Here is a 16051-nt window from a genome sequence, read left to right as displayed (position 1 = left end):
TGTGTGTGTGTGTGTGTGTGTGTGTGTGTGTGTGTGTGTGTGTGTGTTATTGCTTCTATTTTCATTTTCAGGTCTTGAACAGTTTTATTCATTTCCTTCACCATTTTGATTGATTTTCCAGTATTTCTTTAAGGAATTTATTCATTTCCTTTTTAAAGTTTTCTCGAACAAGTCTTTCACTTGCTTGGTTAGAGTAATACCAAGGTACTTTATGTTTTTAGTGACTATTATGAAGAGCATTGTTTCCCTAATTTCATTCTTGGCCCTTTTGTCTTTGGTATACAGGAGGGCTTCTGATTTTTTTGAGTTAATTTTGTATCCAGCCATGTTGCTGAAGGTGTTTATCAGCTGAAGGAGTTCTCTGGTTAAATTTTGGGGGTCGTTAATGTATACTATCATATCATCTGCAAATAGTCATACTTTGACTTCTTCCTTTCTTATTTGTATCCCCTTGATATCCTTTAGTGTTCTTATTGCTCTAGCTAGGACTTCAAGTACTATGTTGAAGATATATGGAGAGAGTAGGCAGCCTTGCCTTCTCCCTGACTTCAGTGGGGTTGCTTTACGTTTCTCTCCATTTAGTTTGATGTTGGCTATAGGCTTGCTGTACATTATCTTTACTATGTTTAGGTATTTGCCTTGTATCCCTGATCTCTCCAAGGCTTTAAACATGAACGAGTGTTGGATTTTGTCAAATGCTTTTTCAGCATCTAAGGAGATGATCATGTGGGTTTTCTCCTTCAGTTAGTTTATATGCTTGATTACATTGATGGATTTCTGTATATTGAACCAGCCCTGATGTCGGGGATGAAGCCTATTTGGTCATGGTGGATGATTTCTTTGATGTGTTATTGGATTCAGTTTGCAAGTATTTTATTGAGTATTTTTGCATCAATGTTCATAAAAGAGATAGGTCTGACGTTCTATTTGTTGGTTAGGTCTTTGTGTGGTTTAGGTATCAAGGTGACTGTGGCCTCATAGAATGAGTTTGGTAATGTTCCTTTTGTTTCTATCTTGTGGAATAGTTTGAAGATAATTGGAGTTAGCTCTTCTTTGAAGGTCTGGTAGAATTTGATGCTGAAACCATCTGGCTCTGGGCTTTTTTTGGATGGGAGGCTTTTGATGACTGCTTCTATATTCTTGGGGGATATAGGACTATTTTATATATTTACCTGATCTTGATTTAATTTTGGTAAATGGAATCTATCAAGAAAATTGTCCATTTCCTTTAGATTTTCAAATTTTGTGGCACATAGGCTTTTGTAGTAAGACCTAATTATTGTTTGGATTTCCTCAGTGTCTGTTTTTATGTTCTCTTTTCATTTTTCATTTTGCTGACTTGGATAGTTTCTCTCTACCTTTTAGTTAAGTTAGTTTAGTTTGGGTAAGTGTTTGTCTATCTTGTTGATTTTTTCAAAGAACCAGCTCTTGGTCTCATGGATACTTTGAATTGTTTTCTTTGTTTCTAATTCATTGATTTCAGCTCTGAGTTTGATTATTTCCAATCATCCACTCCTCTTGAATGTGTCTGCTTCTCTTTTTTTTGGGCTTTTAGGTGTGCCATTAAATTGCTTGTATGAGATGTCTCAAACTTTCTGGAGAACTTAGTGCTATGAACTTTCCTCTTAGCACTGCTTTCATTGTGTCCCATAATTTTGGGTAAGTTATGCCTCCGTCTTCATTGAATTTTAGAAAGTCTCTAATTTTTTTTTCATTTCTTCCCTGACCAAGCTGTTATTGAGTAGAGAGTTCTTTAGTTTCCATGTATATGCTTTTTGTTATTTCTGTTGTTGTTGAGGTCTAGTTTTAGGCCATGGTTTTCTGATAGAATACAAGGCATTATTTTGATCTTCTTGTATTTGTTGAGGCTTGCTTTGTACCCAACTGTATGGTCAATTTTTGAGATGGTTCCTTGAGATGCTGAAAACTCAAACTCTTTTGAGTTTGGGTGAAAAGTTCTGTAGACGTTTATTGAGTCCATTTGATTTAGGACCTCTGTAAGTGTCATTATTTCCCTATTTATCTTCTGTCTAGATGATATGTCCCTTGGTGAGAGTGGAGTGTTGAAGTCACCCACTATTAAGGTGTTGGATTGATGTGTGGTTTAAGCTTTAATAATGTTTCATTTACACATGCAGGTACTCTTATATTTGGGATGTAGATGTTCAGGATTTGTGATATCCTCCTGGTGGATTTTTTTTTTTTATGAGAATGAAGTGCCCCTCCTCATCTTTTTTGATTAATTTTGGTTAAAAGTCTATTTTATTAGATATTAGAATAGTTACCCCAGCTTGTTTTCTGGGTCTGTTTGCTTGAAAAACATTTTACAGCCCTTTACTGAGGTAGTATTTATCTTTGTGGCAAAGGTGCGTTTCTTGGATGCAGCAGAATGTTGGATCCTGTTTCTGCAACCATTCTGTTAGCCTGTGTCTTTTTATTGGAGAGTTGAGTCCATTGATGTTGATAGATAATCAAGACCAATGAATGTTTGTTCCTTTTATTGTGGAGTTGGTTGTGTTACTGTGTTTCAATGCTTGCTGTTTTAATTCTTTGTTGTGAAGTTATCTATATCCTGTTTTCTTGGGTGTAGCTGATTTCTTTGGATTGGTGTTTTCCTTCTAGTATCTTCTGTAGGGCTGGGTTGCTGTGTAGATATTTTAAGTTTAAGTTTAAGTTTAGTTTAATCATGGAATATTTTGTTTTCTCCATCTATGTTGATTGAAAGCTTCGCTGGGTATAGTAGTCTGGGTTAGCATCTACGGTCTCTTAGAGTCTGCATGAAATCTGCCCAGGCCTTTTTGGCTTTTATAGTTTCTGTTGAGAAATATGGTGTGATTCTGACAGGTCTACCTTTATATGCCACTTGGCCTTTTATCCTTGCTGCTTTTAATATTTTTTTCTTTGTTCTGTAGCGTCTAGTGTTTTGACTATTATGTGATATGAGGGGTTTCTTTTCTGATCTAGTCTATTTGGTGTTCTGTACCTCCTGTATGTTTATGAACATCTCTTTCTTTAGGTTGGGAAATTTTTCTTCTATAATTTTCTTGAAAATATTTTCTGGACCTTGGAGCCTGGAATCTTCTTTTTTGTCTATTTCTATTATTCTTAGATTTCTTCTTTTCATGGTGTCCTTGATTTCTTGGACGTTTTGTGTTTGAAACTTTTCCAATTTTATTTTATCCTTGAGAGATGTATCAGTTTCTACAATTGTATCTTCAGCACCTGACATTCTCTCTTCCATTTCTTGTATTCGGTTGGTGATGCTTACCTTTGTGGTTCCTGATCTTTTCTCTTAATTTCTCCAACTCCAGGGTTTTCTCAGTTTGTGTTTTCTTTATTGATTGTAATTCTGTTTTCATGTCTTGCACCATTTCCTTCATCTATTTGAATGTGTATTCCTGTGTTTCCATGATGGCCTCTATTTTTTTGTTTGTTTCCTCTCTGTAGGCCGCTAAGTGTGCCTCTATTTGTTTGGCTATATTTGCCTCTATTTCTTTGAGGGCTTTTTTCATTTTCTCTTTATGTGACACTAATAACTGGATAAGAATAGTTTTAAAATAATTTTCCTGTGTTTCCCATGATTTAAAATATCCATTGATTTTGGGTGTTACTGGTGAAGCCACAATGTACTGATTTTTGTTGGATGTGTTCTTACGCCGACCTCTAGCCATCTGTTTATCTGTAACCTTTGCTGTTTATTCCTGGAGTCTGTACTTCAAACTTGGTCCATCTGTCTCTGGTGTCTGGAGTATTTTTCAGGAAGATGAGAGAGGTACTCCTGTTTGAGAGTGGATGTTGGTGTTTCAGCTGTTTCTAAAGGACGAAGGTTGCAGGCGCATATGAGCAAGTGAGGGCATGTGAGTGGCAGAGTGCCTTGAGGGAGAGGGTGCTAGAGCATATAGATGCCTGGAAGGATGTAGCTTAAGCACGGGAAGGGGGTGCAAGTGCTGGTGCTGTTTGTGAGTGTAACACGCATACACAGGTGCCCTGAATACCTCAGTGGCCTACAGGCCTCTCATACTCTCCTCCTGGTATTCAGATCTGTCTGGGTTCTAGGAATTGTTTGCCTGGACTCCACTGGTAGAGGCACAGATCAGGAGCTTCAATGTTGAGAACACTGTCCAAAGAATCCCTATGTTGCCCACAGTGGGGGTGTGGGTAGGAGGGATCTAATGTCTGGCTGCTAGCACAGAGGGACCCTGGATCTGGGGCCCTGCAAGCACTCACTAAAAGGCACACTCACTCACTCGCAGGCCTAATTGGAAAGCAAAGGGGTTCCTCCTGTTCTTTACTCTCAGATTTAGGCCTGCAGGGGCAAATAAGAATGGTGTCCACTGTTTGGTCCCCAGGCAAGAAGGTAGCTGCCTCTGCATCCTCAGTCACAGAGCATGGGGGTTCCTGCTTGGGCTAGCCACTGCCCTGCTAAAGTTTCAGCTCTGGGATGCCCTCCTGTGCTGTTTCAGCCACTGGGAAAGGAGGCTCCTCCTTGGGGCAATCACTGAGGCCTCAGCCAAGCAGGGAGGCCTGTGCTTGGGGTAGAGGCCACTGCTGGCTGCCTCCACTGAGCAGGGAGACCTGTACTTGGGGCAAGGGGAAGTTCAGAGGGGTTGAATATTTGCCACTTTCAGCCCCTGGAGATGTCTACAGGTGACCTGGATCCCAACTGTCCCAGCTCATGGGTTGTCCTCTTTCACCCAGCAAACCTCAATGTGGATGTTCTGGCTTCAGCTTCCTCTCCACTCACCAATTTCAGAGTTTCAGATCCTGTGCCCCTCAGATACTGTGTGTGTGGTTGCCACCATCTTGTACCTCCCCCATTCATGTTTTCTTAATGTGGATTCTTAATGCTTATTCTCATGCCAATTCTAATAATTAACATTTCTTATTAACGTATTAATGATTATAAGAACTACATATACATACAAGTAGTGTTTTATTTGAGATAACAAATGTTATTATGATTTGTTGCCCCCAGAAGTAACTCACTTGTAGATTGGTCTTGGGATTTTTGTACTTTCCTCCTCCTTCTCCTCTTCCTTCTCATCCTCATCTTCCTCCTCCTTCTCTTTATTCTCCTAGTTCTTCTTCTGGGACAGGGTTTCTTGATATAGTCTAGACTGGACTGAAACTCATTGTGTATCCCAGGTTGCCCTTGAATTCCTATCCTTTGCCTCCAGAGTGCTGGAATTATAAATACGAGAGACAATGCCATCATATAAAATGTGGTAATACTGCTAGAGGATCATAAGTCTAGTTTTAGACCAAAGAAAACTTGAGAGTGTATAATCTAGTTCCTTCATTTTAAAATCAACCAAAACAATTAAGCAACCAAAAGTGCAGGAACACATACACAGACACAGTGGGTGCTTAGGTGGTGGGCTAAGTGACTTGCAAAAGATTATACAATCAAAAAAGAAAGACTTAAATCTATTCATTCATATTATTCATATAGTGCAGTAGTGCTTGTTTCTGATTTGGATTGTTAGTAAGTTGCTATACTATTTCATATGCAAAATACTGTATAAGCTAACCTAGCTGGAATACTACATTTTTCAATTTATTCTTGCTTCTTGTTTAGGAAATAAGCTGCCCTATATGATGCAGAAAGGTAACCTCACAAGAATAAAACATGGGATCCTTAAAAGCACTTGTATTATTTTTGTAAATTAGTTCTGAGTGTTTAAAAACTATAATGAAAAGCTTTTCATGTTTCTATTACTCTCATAAGATCTCTTAATATTTTGTTATTTCCTGAGCATCATAATAACATTGAAATGAAAATAGTAATAATGGCTATTTAAGGCACTTTGAAACCATTCTCTCTAATCTAATCTACACATACCTGCAAGGCAGATATTCATGTGCCCATTTTACAGTCCAGGACGCTAAAATTTAATGGCTTAAATATGTGTCTTTCTCAAAAAATCAATCCAAAACAGAAGAAAATAGTATTCAAATGTTAGTATCAAGACTGCAAGTCAAGCGTTTTTTTTTTTTTTTGTTTTAAATCATGCAGCTTAACTAAGACATTTGAGATGAAAATCCTGTGAGTGGATACAGTAGGATTATGATGTTACAAGGCTGCTTTAGGAAGCTGTGATGAATACTATGGTCAGATGTCACTAGTGGACAACAGGCCTTGGGGCAGGGCACTGAACAACAGCACAGAAGTTGGCCAAATCTCAGTGACTGAGAAAGACACAAGACACAATATACAGGTCCATGCAGGCCTGTGACTGTGGCTTCTCAGGTGGGCTACAAAATAACCTTACCTTGAGGACTTTTAAACATCATGGCTTCCTGCTGTGTGTGATATTATCCCAGTGTTCATCATTGAAACAGGAAAACACCTCTCTGACTTCTTGTTGGCATGGGAGCTCTTAGTGATAGAAGAAGATAAAGAGAACACAGTACCATAACTGTGCACTTCTCTGCTGTGTGGTACCATCCAAAGCACTGCAGCCATGCAGGAAGTGTAAGTGCAAGGAAGCTATGGCCAGAATCTGGAACTGTGGCTCTAGCCAGGACTTTGCTGCATAGCATCATCTCAAGAGCTTGTCCCAACTAAGTTTTCATGGTACTTAGCCATCTCTACTTCATCCAGCTTGGAGGTGTAAGTAGGGTCAAATTATAAAACAAAGTCACAGCAGATGAACAATCACTTCCCACTTTGCAAGGGATAGTACACAGAGGCCAGCCTGACAAGGCTATGGGGCAGCGACAGTCACTCCTGCATGTTGCCTTTCTCTGACTTGGCCCTAGCTGAGATGGGTTACGTGGTAGCCTGGACAGGATGCTGAGGCCTGTCCACTGTCCACTGTTCCTACGAGAAAGACTTCCCAAAAGGCATAAGGAACACTCTGGTGACTGTTCCATGCACACAGTTGAGATCTTCCCCATGACTCAGTTGCAAACTCAGTTAAAGAGGAAAATGACAGACAGGCCTGGAGTACTTCCTGCCAGAGCCAGCGTACATGTACATATACAACAATTATATGTGTGGAAATACCACACATGTGGGTATACAACTTTAGTTGGTATATACCACATACCATTAGAATTTGTAGATATAAATTATAGTGTACACTATTATTTTTGTTACTAAATACTATGATTATAGTTATATAGACCAAATTACAAAAATATACATACTCTGTGACTTATTATATATAATTTTGTTTATCTCATTTATTAATTTATTTAGTTACACAATACATTTTACTTAATTAAATATAAGTAAATCTTCCCTTGTCAGCAATTGAAAGCAAGTTTCATGCATAAACCCTGACATAAAGTGAAAGAAAATGAGATTTGGAAAATGAGCAATGAGAATGACTGAGCGTGCTCCGCTGTTTCTAAATGGCACAAACATCCACAGTGGGCATGGGAATGAAAAACTGGAGCTTGCATTTGAAAAGAGCTAGTGTATTTTCATGCACTGTGCTGGTGTGCTGTGTAAAGTTGTGCTTACTTCTTACAACAATCAGGCAAGGCACATTCTGTTAGCTTTGCTTTACAAATAACAAGCCAGGATCCAGGAGGAGATAGTAAAATTTCCCAGGGAGCTCCTGGACTCCAGAAACTGAATGAGGGACACACATCTTTCCTTATTGTGGACATTGTTTGCAGGGCAGGGATGATATATGCAAAACAAATGGTTCCATCCTCGTTGTACAAAGGAAGCTTCATTTTTGAAAAAGGTTTAAAAAAAAACCAAACAGACTCAAGTTTGCTTTCTCACAAGAACACAGTGATCTACAAAATCTAAGTCACAGTAGATATTTACTTATTCCACAAGTTTTTATTATGTGTTAAGCACAGTTCTAAGTATGGGGTCCATTGTGCTTTTTATAAAGCTTATACTTAGAGCACAGAAACAAGCAAACATGTCCTGTCAATGAATACAAAAGCACAAAACTTTAAGTATCACAGAGAAAAATGTGAATGTTAAGAAGATAATGTAACAAAGGGGCCTGAATTGGACAAGCAGTTGAGGGAGAGCTGGAGCCATTAGCAAAGACTCTATTAAAACTGAGCCCAGGAGGAAAACGTACAGCGCTATTGTAAGGTCTTGAGTATTTAAGGGATAGGAAATTGAAGAACAAATGTCAGGTTTCTAGGATAGGATACCCTTGACACACTTTATAAAAAATACTCAACCTGAAAATCTATTCATCTACATGTTACATTCTAAGGAAGGTACCAGCACACATCAGGCATTGTGTTGTATAACAGCAGCACAAGGGTAGATGTAAGAGACCCTGGCCATGAGACAGTTCAGGTGCAAAGGTAAGCAGTATGGTAAAGAATGCCTCCGTAAGAGGAGAGAAACTCTGGCATCATAAAGAAATTGTTACCTTAGTTAGGTGTTGAAGGATCACTGGCTTGGGCCACAAATACAGGACTCTGTTTTCCATACAGAGGGAACAATGTGTGGAAAGGCACAGTATGAGAATGACACATCCCAGAAATACATACTGTAAGGAGACTGCCAGTTATGCTGTGGACAGACTGACTGAAGCTGAGCATGTAAATCCTGCTAAAAACTTCACACTGCCTTACAAATAAAGCTTCTATGAACATCATTGAGCAAATGTCCTTGTCGTTTGGTGGAACATCTTTCAGGTATATGCCCAGGAGTGCTATAGCTGGGTCTTGAGGTAGTGCTATTCACAATTTTCTGAGAAAGCACCAGATATCTTTCCAAAGTAGTTGTACAAGTTTGCACTCCCACCAGCAATGGAGGAATGTTCCCCTTTCTCTACATTCTCTCCAGCACTGTATTGTCACTTGAGTTTTTTATCTTAGCCATTCTCATGGGTATAAGATTGAAACAACCAAGATGTCCCTCAACTGAAGAATGGATAGAGAAATTGTGGTACATTTACACAATGGGATACTACTCAGCTATTAAAAACAAGAAAATCATGAAATTTGCAGGCAAATGGATGGAACTAAAAAAGATCATCCTGAGTGAGGTAACCCAGAACTAGAAAGATACTCATGGTATGAACTCACTTATAAGCTGGTATTAACCAAATAGAACAGGATAAACATGCTAAAATCTATGGACCTAAAGAAATTAAACAACAAGGAGGACCCTAGGGAGGCTGCTTAATTCTCATTCCAAGGACAAACAGAATAGTCACTAGAAATGATGAAATAGAGGAAACAAGATGGGAGCCTACAAGAGATGTCCTCTGCAAGACTCCATGCACTAGAGGATCAAAGCAGACGCAGAGACCCACAGACAAACTTTGGGCGGAGTGCAGGGAGTCTTATGGAATAAGGGGAGGAGGCATAGAAGGACACGGAGGAGACAGGAGCTCCACAAAAAGAGCAACAAAGGCAAAAAAAATGGGCCCAGGGATTGGGGCAGCAGAGACTGACGCACCAACCAAGGACCATGAATGACTCCCTGCTCAGATGTAGCCCATAGATAGCTCAGTCTCCATGTGAAACTCCTTGTAATGGAAGCAGGGGCTGTCTCTGACATGAACTCAGTTTCCTGTTCTTTTATCACTCCCCCCTGGTGGGACAACCTTGCCAGCCCAAAGAGGAAGAGGATCCAGGCAGTCCTGATATGACTTGACAGGCGAGGGTCAGGTAGTAGGGAATGAGGACTACCCCTTTCAGTGGACTAGGGAAAAGGGATGGAGGGGAGAGGGAGGGAGGGTGGGACCAGGAGGAGATGAGGGAGGGAGCTACAACAGGGATATAAAGTGAATAAATTATAAAAAGTAAATAAATAAAATATATATATAATATGTATATATAATATATATATATAATAAAATATATATAATAAAATATATATATATTTATATTGTTTGTTGTATCTAAAGGTGGCTGTGACATAGATACAGAGATTGCATACACACCTCATGTTAGCCTGGAACTGAAAAACACTCAGAAATCCACCAGTTCCTTTGGATATTTGATCGTACTCTGTTACCTCATCTGCCTACAGATAATATTAACCTTGGATGGTTCTAGGTCACTATAGATATTCACTGAGCAGTGTGCAAACCTGTGTGAATGCCCTGATGTCATCTACCATATCAGTTACTTTTCATATCGCTGGCAGAATCAACTTAAAGAACATGGGATTTATTTTGGCCCAAGCAAATGTATCTAATGGGCCACAGGTGTCTCTGGGTAACTGTATGTACAGCCCAACACAAAATCATAAATATACTTAAAACAGGAGATTTTTTTTTTAAATGATGTTTCTGTAATAAACATCATCTTGACTACACGGTTCTTCAGTGTGAACTTTGTAAATGCCAATATTTTTGTCAGAATGTCAAAAGTTTGGAATTGCTTGAAAGATGCACTCCATCATGGAGAGGAAGACAAAGTGACTGGGATTGCTTGGTCTATGACAGTGGACAGGAAGAAGAGACCTCATGCTGAAAATAGGGAGGGGCTGTAAATCACGAGACCTGATATAATGGTCTATATCTGCCTACCAGGATTTATGTTCCAAAGGTTACATAACCTTAAGCAGTGCCATCAGCCCAAGACTAAGTGTTCATATGCATGTGCCTATAGGAAAATTTCCACATTCAAACCATAACAAAGTGGTGCCAATGACTGCAGTGAATGAAGATGATAAGATGAAGAAGCAGTTCACTGTAGAAAATGCTGTGAGGGACAATGGCTCGAGAAGGGCACTAAGCCAATAAAACTGAAAAGTAAAAGTTTTGAACATATATGGTCTTTGGGAGAATTAATGATATTAAACCAAAAAAAAATGTAGTGTAAACCAATATGATCTGGAATGATTTATTGAACTCTCATATGCCTTGGTTCTTTATTTTATTCTAATTGTTTTATCATTTTCGGGAAGCTATGAGAAAATTAATGTGTAAAACTATTTGAACAGGTAGTTAGACTATGATGTTGGCTACCAAAAGCTTCATAACTGATACCCAAAAGGACTTTTCCTCCTTCCAAATCACTTCACTTCTGCCTTATTGACTATCCAGGTGCTTGTATCTGAGTTTATTATCTTGCCAGGAATGACAGGTAGTGCTGCCTAGCAGTGTGGGTTGTCTGGCTTGCCTTGATATTTCGCTTCAGGAAGGTTGTTTCTAATGAGTGACCTTGACTAGACAATGGGGACTACAGATGTCACACCAAGTCACTACCTAATCTTCCTAGTACTATTTTCCCTGCTCTTTTCAAACTAGCACAAGAAAGACCATGGCAGTGAAAATGGCACCACTATAGTGGATGCTGTTCTGGAAGTTCTACCCCAAGGTATCATGGTTGGGATGTCTTAAGTCATTCACTGTACATAAATACAACTGTGCTTTCCTACACTGAGTCTATATTCCTTCTAGAGAGACCCTGGGGTCTTCATAAAAAGGCCTCAAGATGGCCTAGCACTTCTGGCTAAAGCAGATATTATTTTAGAATATTTGGAAGCTCCACAGAAGTTGTTGCATTATAGGAATGAGAAAACACATATGGACATTTCTATGCCCAGACCTATATTTTAACAAGCTAGATAATACTGAAAAACAGGCAGAACCATTTTCTCCAGAGTATGCAGTACAGTTGGAAAGCACACTGTTTTTTTCCCAGTGTGTATTTTGGTAAAATATGTGCACTGAAATTTCAGGGCAATTCCTAATGCAGAAATAACCCCCAATATGGCAGATTTATAAGCTAAGCAATTTTTATTTATTTGCTAATGTAGATTCCCTTAAGAGCTCAAATGTTCTGCTGGTTACTTATGGTTTCTCCTTGAAAAGTCTTACCTCTGACATCTCAGCACTACGAAACTGGAGGCTGCAGAATTGTCAGAACTTAACATCAGCTGTAATTCTCGTCTGCCAATGACTTGGGTGGTTTAGAATCCACCAGTGCTTCAGCTGTTCATTTGATAATTAATAATTTATAATTAAAGTAGTAATACAAATAAATCAAAATGACTGTAGGCTTTGTGCCTCTTCTCTCTAATCTTTTTTTTTATTCTGACAATCCAAAAAAAAAAAAAATAGGAAGAAAAGCTTTCATTCTAAGCTTTGCCTCCCTTAGCATTGGAATTCTGTTCAGCACATTACCCTAGTCCTCTCCTCAGAGAGGAATTTAGCACATGCACATGACAGCTGCCAAGTCAACATGCAGGAATCCCATTTTTCCTTATGCACTTGGTCCCTAGGGAATGAGACAAGGTGCTGATGTAGCTGCAATACAACATGGTCTATCATCTTCCGGAGGCAGGCTTGGATGCAATGACACAGGAAGTCAGTATTGAGGACATGTAAGGGGGACAGTAAAAGGAAGGTGGTACTTGAGTGGTTCTCTAAAGATGAGCCAAACCTTTACAGAAAAGGATGAGGAAGGAGGAGGAATAGAAAGTCTTTCAGGTACCTGGGCCCCGATCCAAGGTCATGGGAATCTGCATGATGCAATTCAAGGCATGAGTCCTTGCAGTGTACTGGTGTGAGTGAATCCTGTCTGTAGATAAGGGGCTGAAGTCATACTGCTGAGGCTCCACTTACACAGGGAAATATGAGTGCTACACCTGGAATGCCACTGAGATCTATAAAAGTCAGGAGAGGAGCAAAAGGATTACAATATTGCCTCAAAAGGTCAAGCTGGCTCTACAGAAGGGGTAGATTAGATGGACTCAAACATGCATAAGTATGTATTGCAAAGTTCAAGGTGAGAGTCTGTTGCACTTGGTTATTGAGAATTGATCAGAAACACAAGTAGAAAATGATGAGAAGTATTGAGGTTGAATCTAGGTATTTTCCTATCCTGGGATTTTAGTGAAGCTGATAATTAAGACCAGAAGGTCAACCAAGTTAGGGGGTAAACTGAGGGATCACGCTATGCTCTGAAGTGCCTAAGATCCATGGACATCATCCTAGCATGAGAGAGCAAAACAATTGTACAATGTTGTTGTTGCTTTTATTGTAATCAACAGCAGCTTTTTCATTGCTGCCATAGCAACCAGTACTTATTGAGTGCTTACTTTACATCCCACACTCTGCTAAGACAGCACTTAAAATCATGCAGAAAAGAGTATAGCATCTACCAGTTCACAGGTGATGCAGCAAAGTTAAAAAGTTGAAGGAAAATTACTGATTAAGATCATACAGTAGTCAATTAGGTCTCATCAGGAGTGGCTGCGTTGTCTTCTTCTGTGGCCTGGTAATGCTACTTCCCCCTCAGGGGGAGATAATTAAAGAGCAGGCCAATCAGTTCATGTCAGAAACAGTCCCTGTTCCTATTACAATGGAACCCACTTGGATACTGAACTGCCATGGGCTACATCTATGCAGGGGTCTTAGGTTATCTCCATGCATAGTCCTTGGTTGGAATATCAGTCTCAGGAAAGACCCCTGTGCGCAGAATTTTTCGTTCTGTTGCTCTCCTTGTGGAGTTCCTGTCCTCTCCAGATCTTACTGTTTCCTACTTCTTTCATAAGATTCCCTGCACTCTGCCCTAAGGTTGCCCATAATTCTCAGCATCTGCATTGATAATCTGCAGGGAAGAGCCCTTCAGAGGTCCTCTGTGTCAGGCTCCTGACTTTTTCCCTCTTTTCTCCTTCTTCAGAAGGAAAAGAAGTCCTCCCCTATCAGTGGTCTTGGGGAGGGGCATGCATACAGAGGGTGGAGGAAGGGAGGGATTGGAATGGGAGGAGGGAGAGAACTACAGGGGGGATACAAAGTGAATAAAGTGTAATTAATAAAGAAAAATAAAAAATTAAAAAGAACAAATGATACTGGCCCAACTGGATGTCTACATGCAGAAAAATGAAAATAGATCCATATTTATCACCCTGCACAAAACTAAAGTACAAGTGGATCATAGACCTCCACATAAAACCAGATACTCTAAATCAGTTAGAAGAAAAAGTGGGGAAGAACCTAGAACTCATTGGCACAGGAGACAACTTCCTGAAAAGAACATTCTTAATAACTGATTTGTCTAATCCCGGACTATGAGGGTTAATAACTCTGAATATTTTAAGTATAATAGCAAATGTTTAAAGAAGAACTTTCTACAAAATATCAACTTAAATAAATAAAAATACACTCTTCTAAAAAAAAAAAAAAGATCATACAGTAGATAGGAAATTGAACTCCAGGTCCCTGCCTGTCACTGATGAGGTACCATAACACTAATAATAATTTCACTTCATAGCACGGATAGATCCTGACTTACTATATTTCTCCTTTAAAATTTCCAGTTTTTGAAAAAGTACAAATTGGTTTTTTATATTGTAGAAGTCTTGACCTAAATTTTGATTTGAGGTCTTTCCAAGGCTAGCATTTTTTTTTTTTTTTTTTTAGTATGCAACTCTTTTACTTGCTGGCCAGTGGCAGTGAACCATAGGTCCACATTAACTATATAGTCAAGAAGGGAACAGACCAAGCCTCTATATTTGTAGAGTTGCTGAGCTGATGATTGGTACATTCAATATATTTGAACTTAAAGATATTTTCAATTTAGAATGTGGTTTTTTTTGTCATAACCCCAACACAAACCAAGGAAAATTCATACACTATAATGATGACAACAGTTATGGACAGTTTACCACTTGCTTTGTTGGTCTCAAGGAGAATACAACTAACAGTTACCAAGGAATTAAGAAAAAGTTTCAGACTTTTAAAGAATGGGTAAGAATTTGGGGGTTAAGAATTGATAAGAGTATGAAGATGGAATAATAAAACAAAAGAGTTAAATGGGATGAAGAAAAAAGGTAGAGTGGGGGCAACAGGAAGAAGGAAATTTAACATTAAACACCTTTGAAAATGCCATATAGCACCCTATAGAAGATTTATAAAAATATATATAAGAAAGCAGTTTAAATAGTTACTGTATAATGGCAGGACAAAACCTCTCTTTTTCTCCCAGACACTATTAAGGTGCCAAATAAAAAAAAAAAAAAAAAAAAACAGTACCAGGTATAGGCTACCTTTTTCTGAGTCATTGGTCATTGGTGTCATAGACCCACTCCTCCCATAAAAAACACTACAGGTTATTGAGGTTGCTCCTAGTTTTTCTCTACAACTGCAATGTATGACAGTATTGCTGAAGATATCACATAGCAGGGTCATAGAACATGGAGAAATCAAGCTGGTACCAACCTACCTAAAAGCTTCCTTCTTACTGGCTAGCTTTCATAGTATTGTGTTGGTGTACTGTAAAAGAAAAAAGAAATTCTTTTATCTACATTACTTATATCTCTTTCTTCCTACTCTACCCCAATCATTTTCAACACCCCAACACCAGGAAGGAAAGAGAAAGGGTTAGTGGGAGAGGTAGCATAGTTCTCTTAGCTGTTTCTTACTGGTTAGGGTCATCGGGTTCTTTAGAGCCAGTTCAATCCTCATTTCAGGAGATCTCCAACTTCTTGTCTCACTGCAACAACAGCAACCAGTTGCCACTCTCGGAGCTCCTCCACACTCTCTGGGCTCTGACATTTATTCTCTCTCCAGAATCCTCAGATTTAAACTATCTGCAGCTGGCAAAGAGCTCCTCTCAGAGCCCACACAAGGCAAATAGTTTGCTGCTGTGAACTAAATCAGTTCCATATTCCACAGCTGGGATAAGAACAAAAACATGTTTATATCCACAACAGTACTGGAAGGCGTTTGTAATACCACTGGATAAAAGTATTCATCACTCTTATCCAGCTGTGAAACCTGTGAATTACAGTAACTGACCTAGGAAGATATGCCCAGTGGTACAATAATGGCACAAAAGTTACTGAAGCAACCACCAACCACTTTTCAATTGAATTTAAACTCTACTTCACAAGACAAATCTCATGCCTGGTATTGTTTGTTAGCAGGAGAAAAAAAATTCATGACAGGCTAGGCTATAGGCACTACTACTATTATTCTATTAAAGGGACATGGTAATAAACTAGCCCCTAGGTTCTTGTCTTGATATCCACCGATCAGTGAATCTCTCAACACTCATCAGAAAAGCTTCTTTTAGCATTTGATAATTAACATAGTAGTAAACATGGAGACCCACAACTGATTAATATGAAGAGAATAAGAGACTATGGGGTGCTCAA

The 16051-nt window shown here is 39.1% G+C and overlaps 1 protein-coding gene across 3 annotated transcripts in view; it reads left to right on the top strand.

The window, feature by feature from the left end:
* Positions 1-16051, top strand: part of Opcml (opioid binding protein/cell adhesion molecule like) — a 1136526-nt gene that overhangs the window by 1007850 nt on the left and 112625 nt on the right. The gene's annotated exons all lie outside the window — the stretch shown is intronic.

This window comes from Psammomys obesus, unplaced genomic scaffold (genome assembly GCF_907164565.1).
Source record: "Psammomys obesus unplaced genomic scaffold, mPsaObe1.curated_primary_1811, whole genome shotgun sequence".
NCBI classification, from domain to species: domain Eukaryota; kingdom Metazoa; phylum Chordata; class Mammalia; order Rodentia; family Muridae; genus Psammomys; species Psammomys obesus.
The sequence above is the reverse complement of the archived record's forward strand: the minus strand, read 5'-3'. Positions and strand labels throughout refer to the sequence as shown.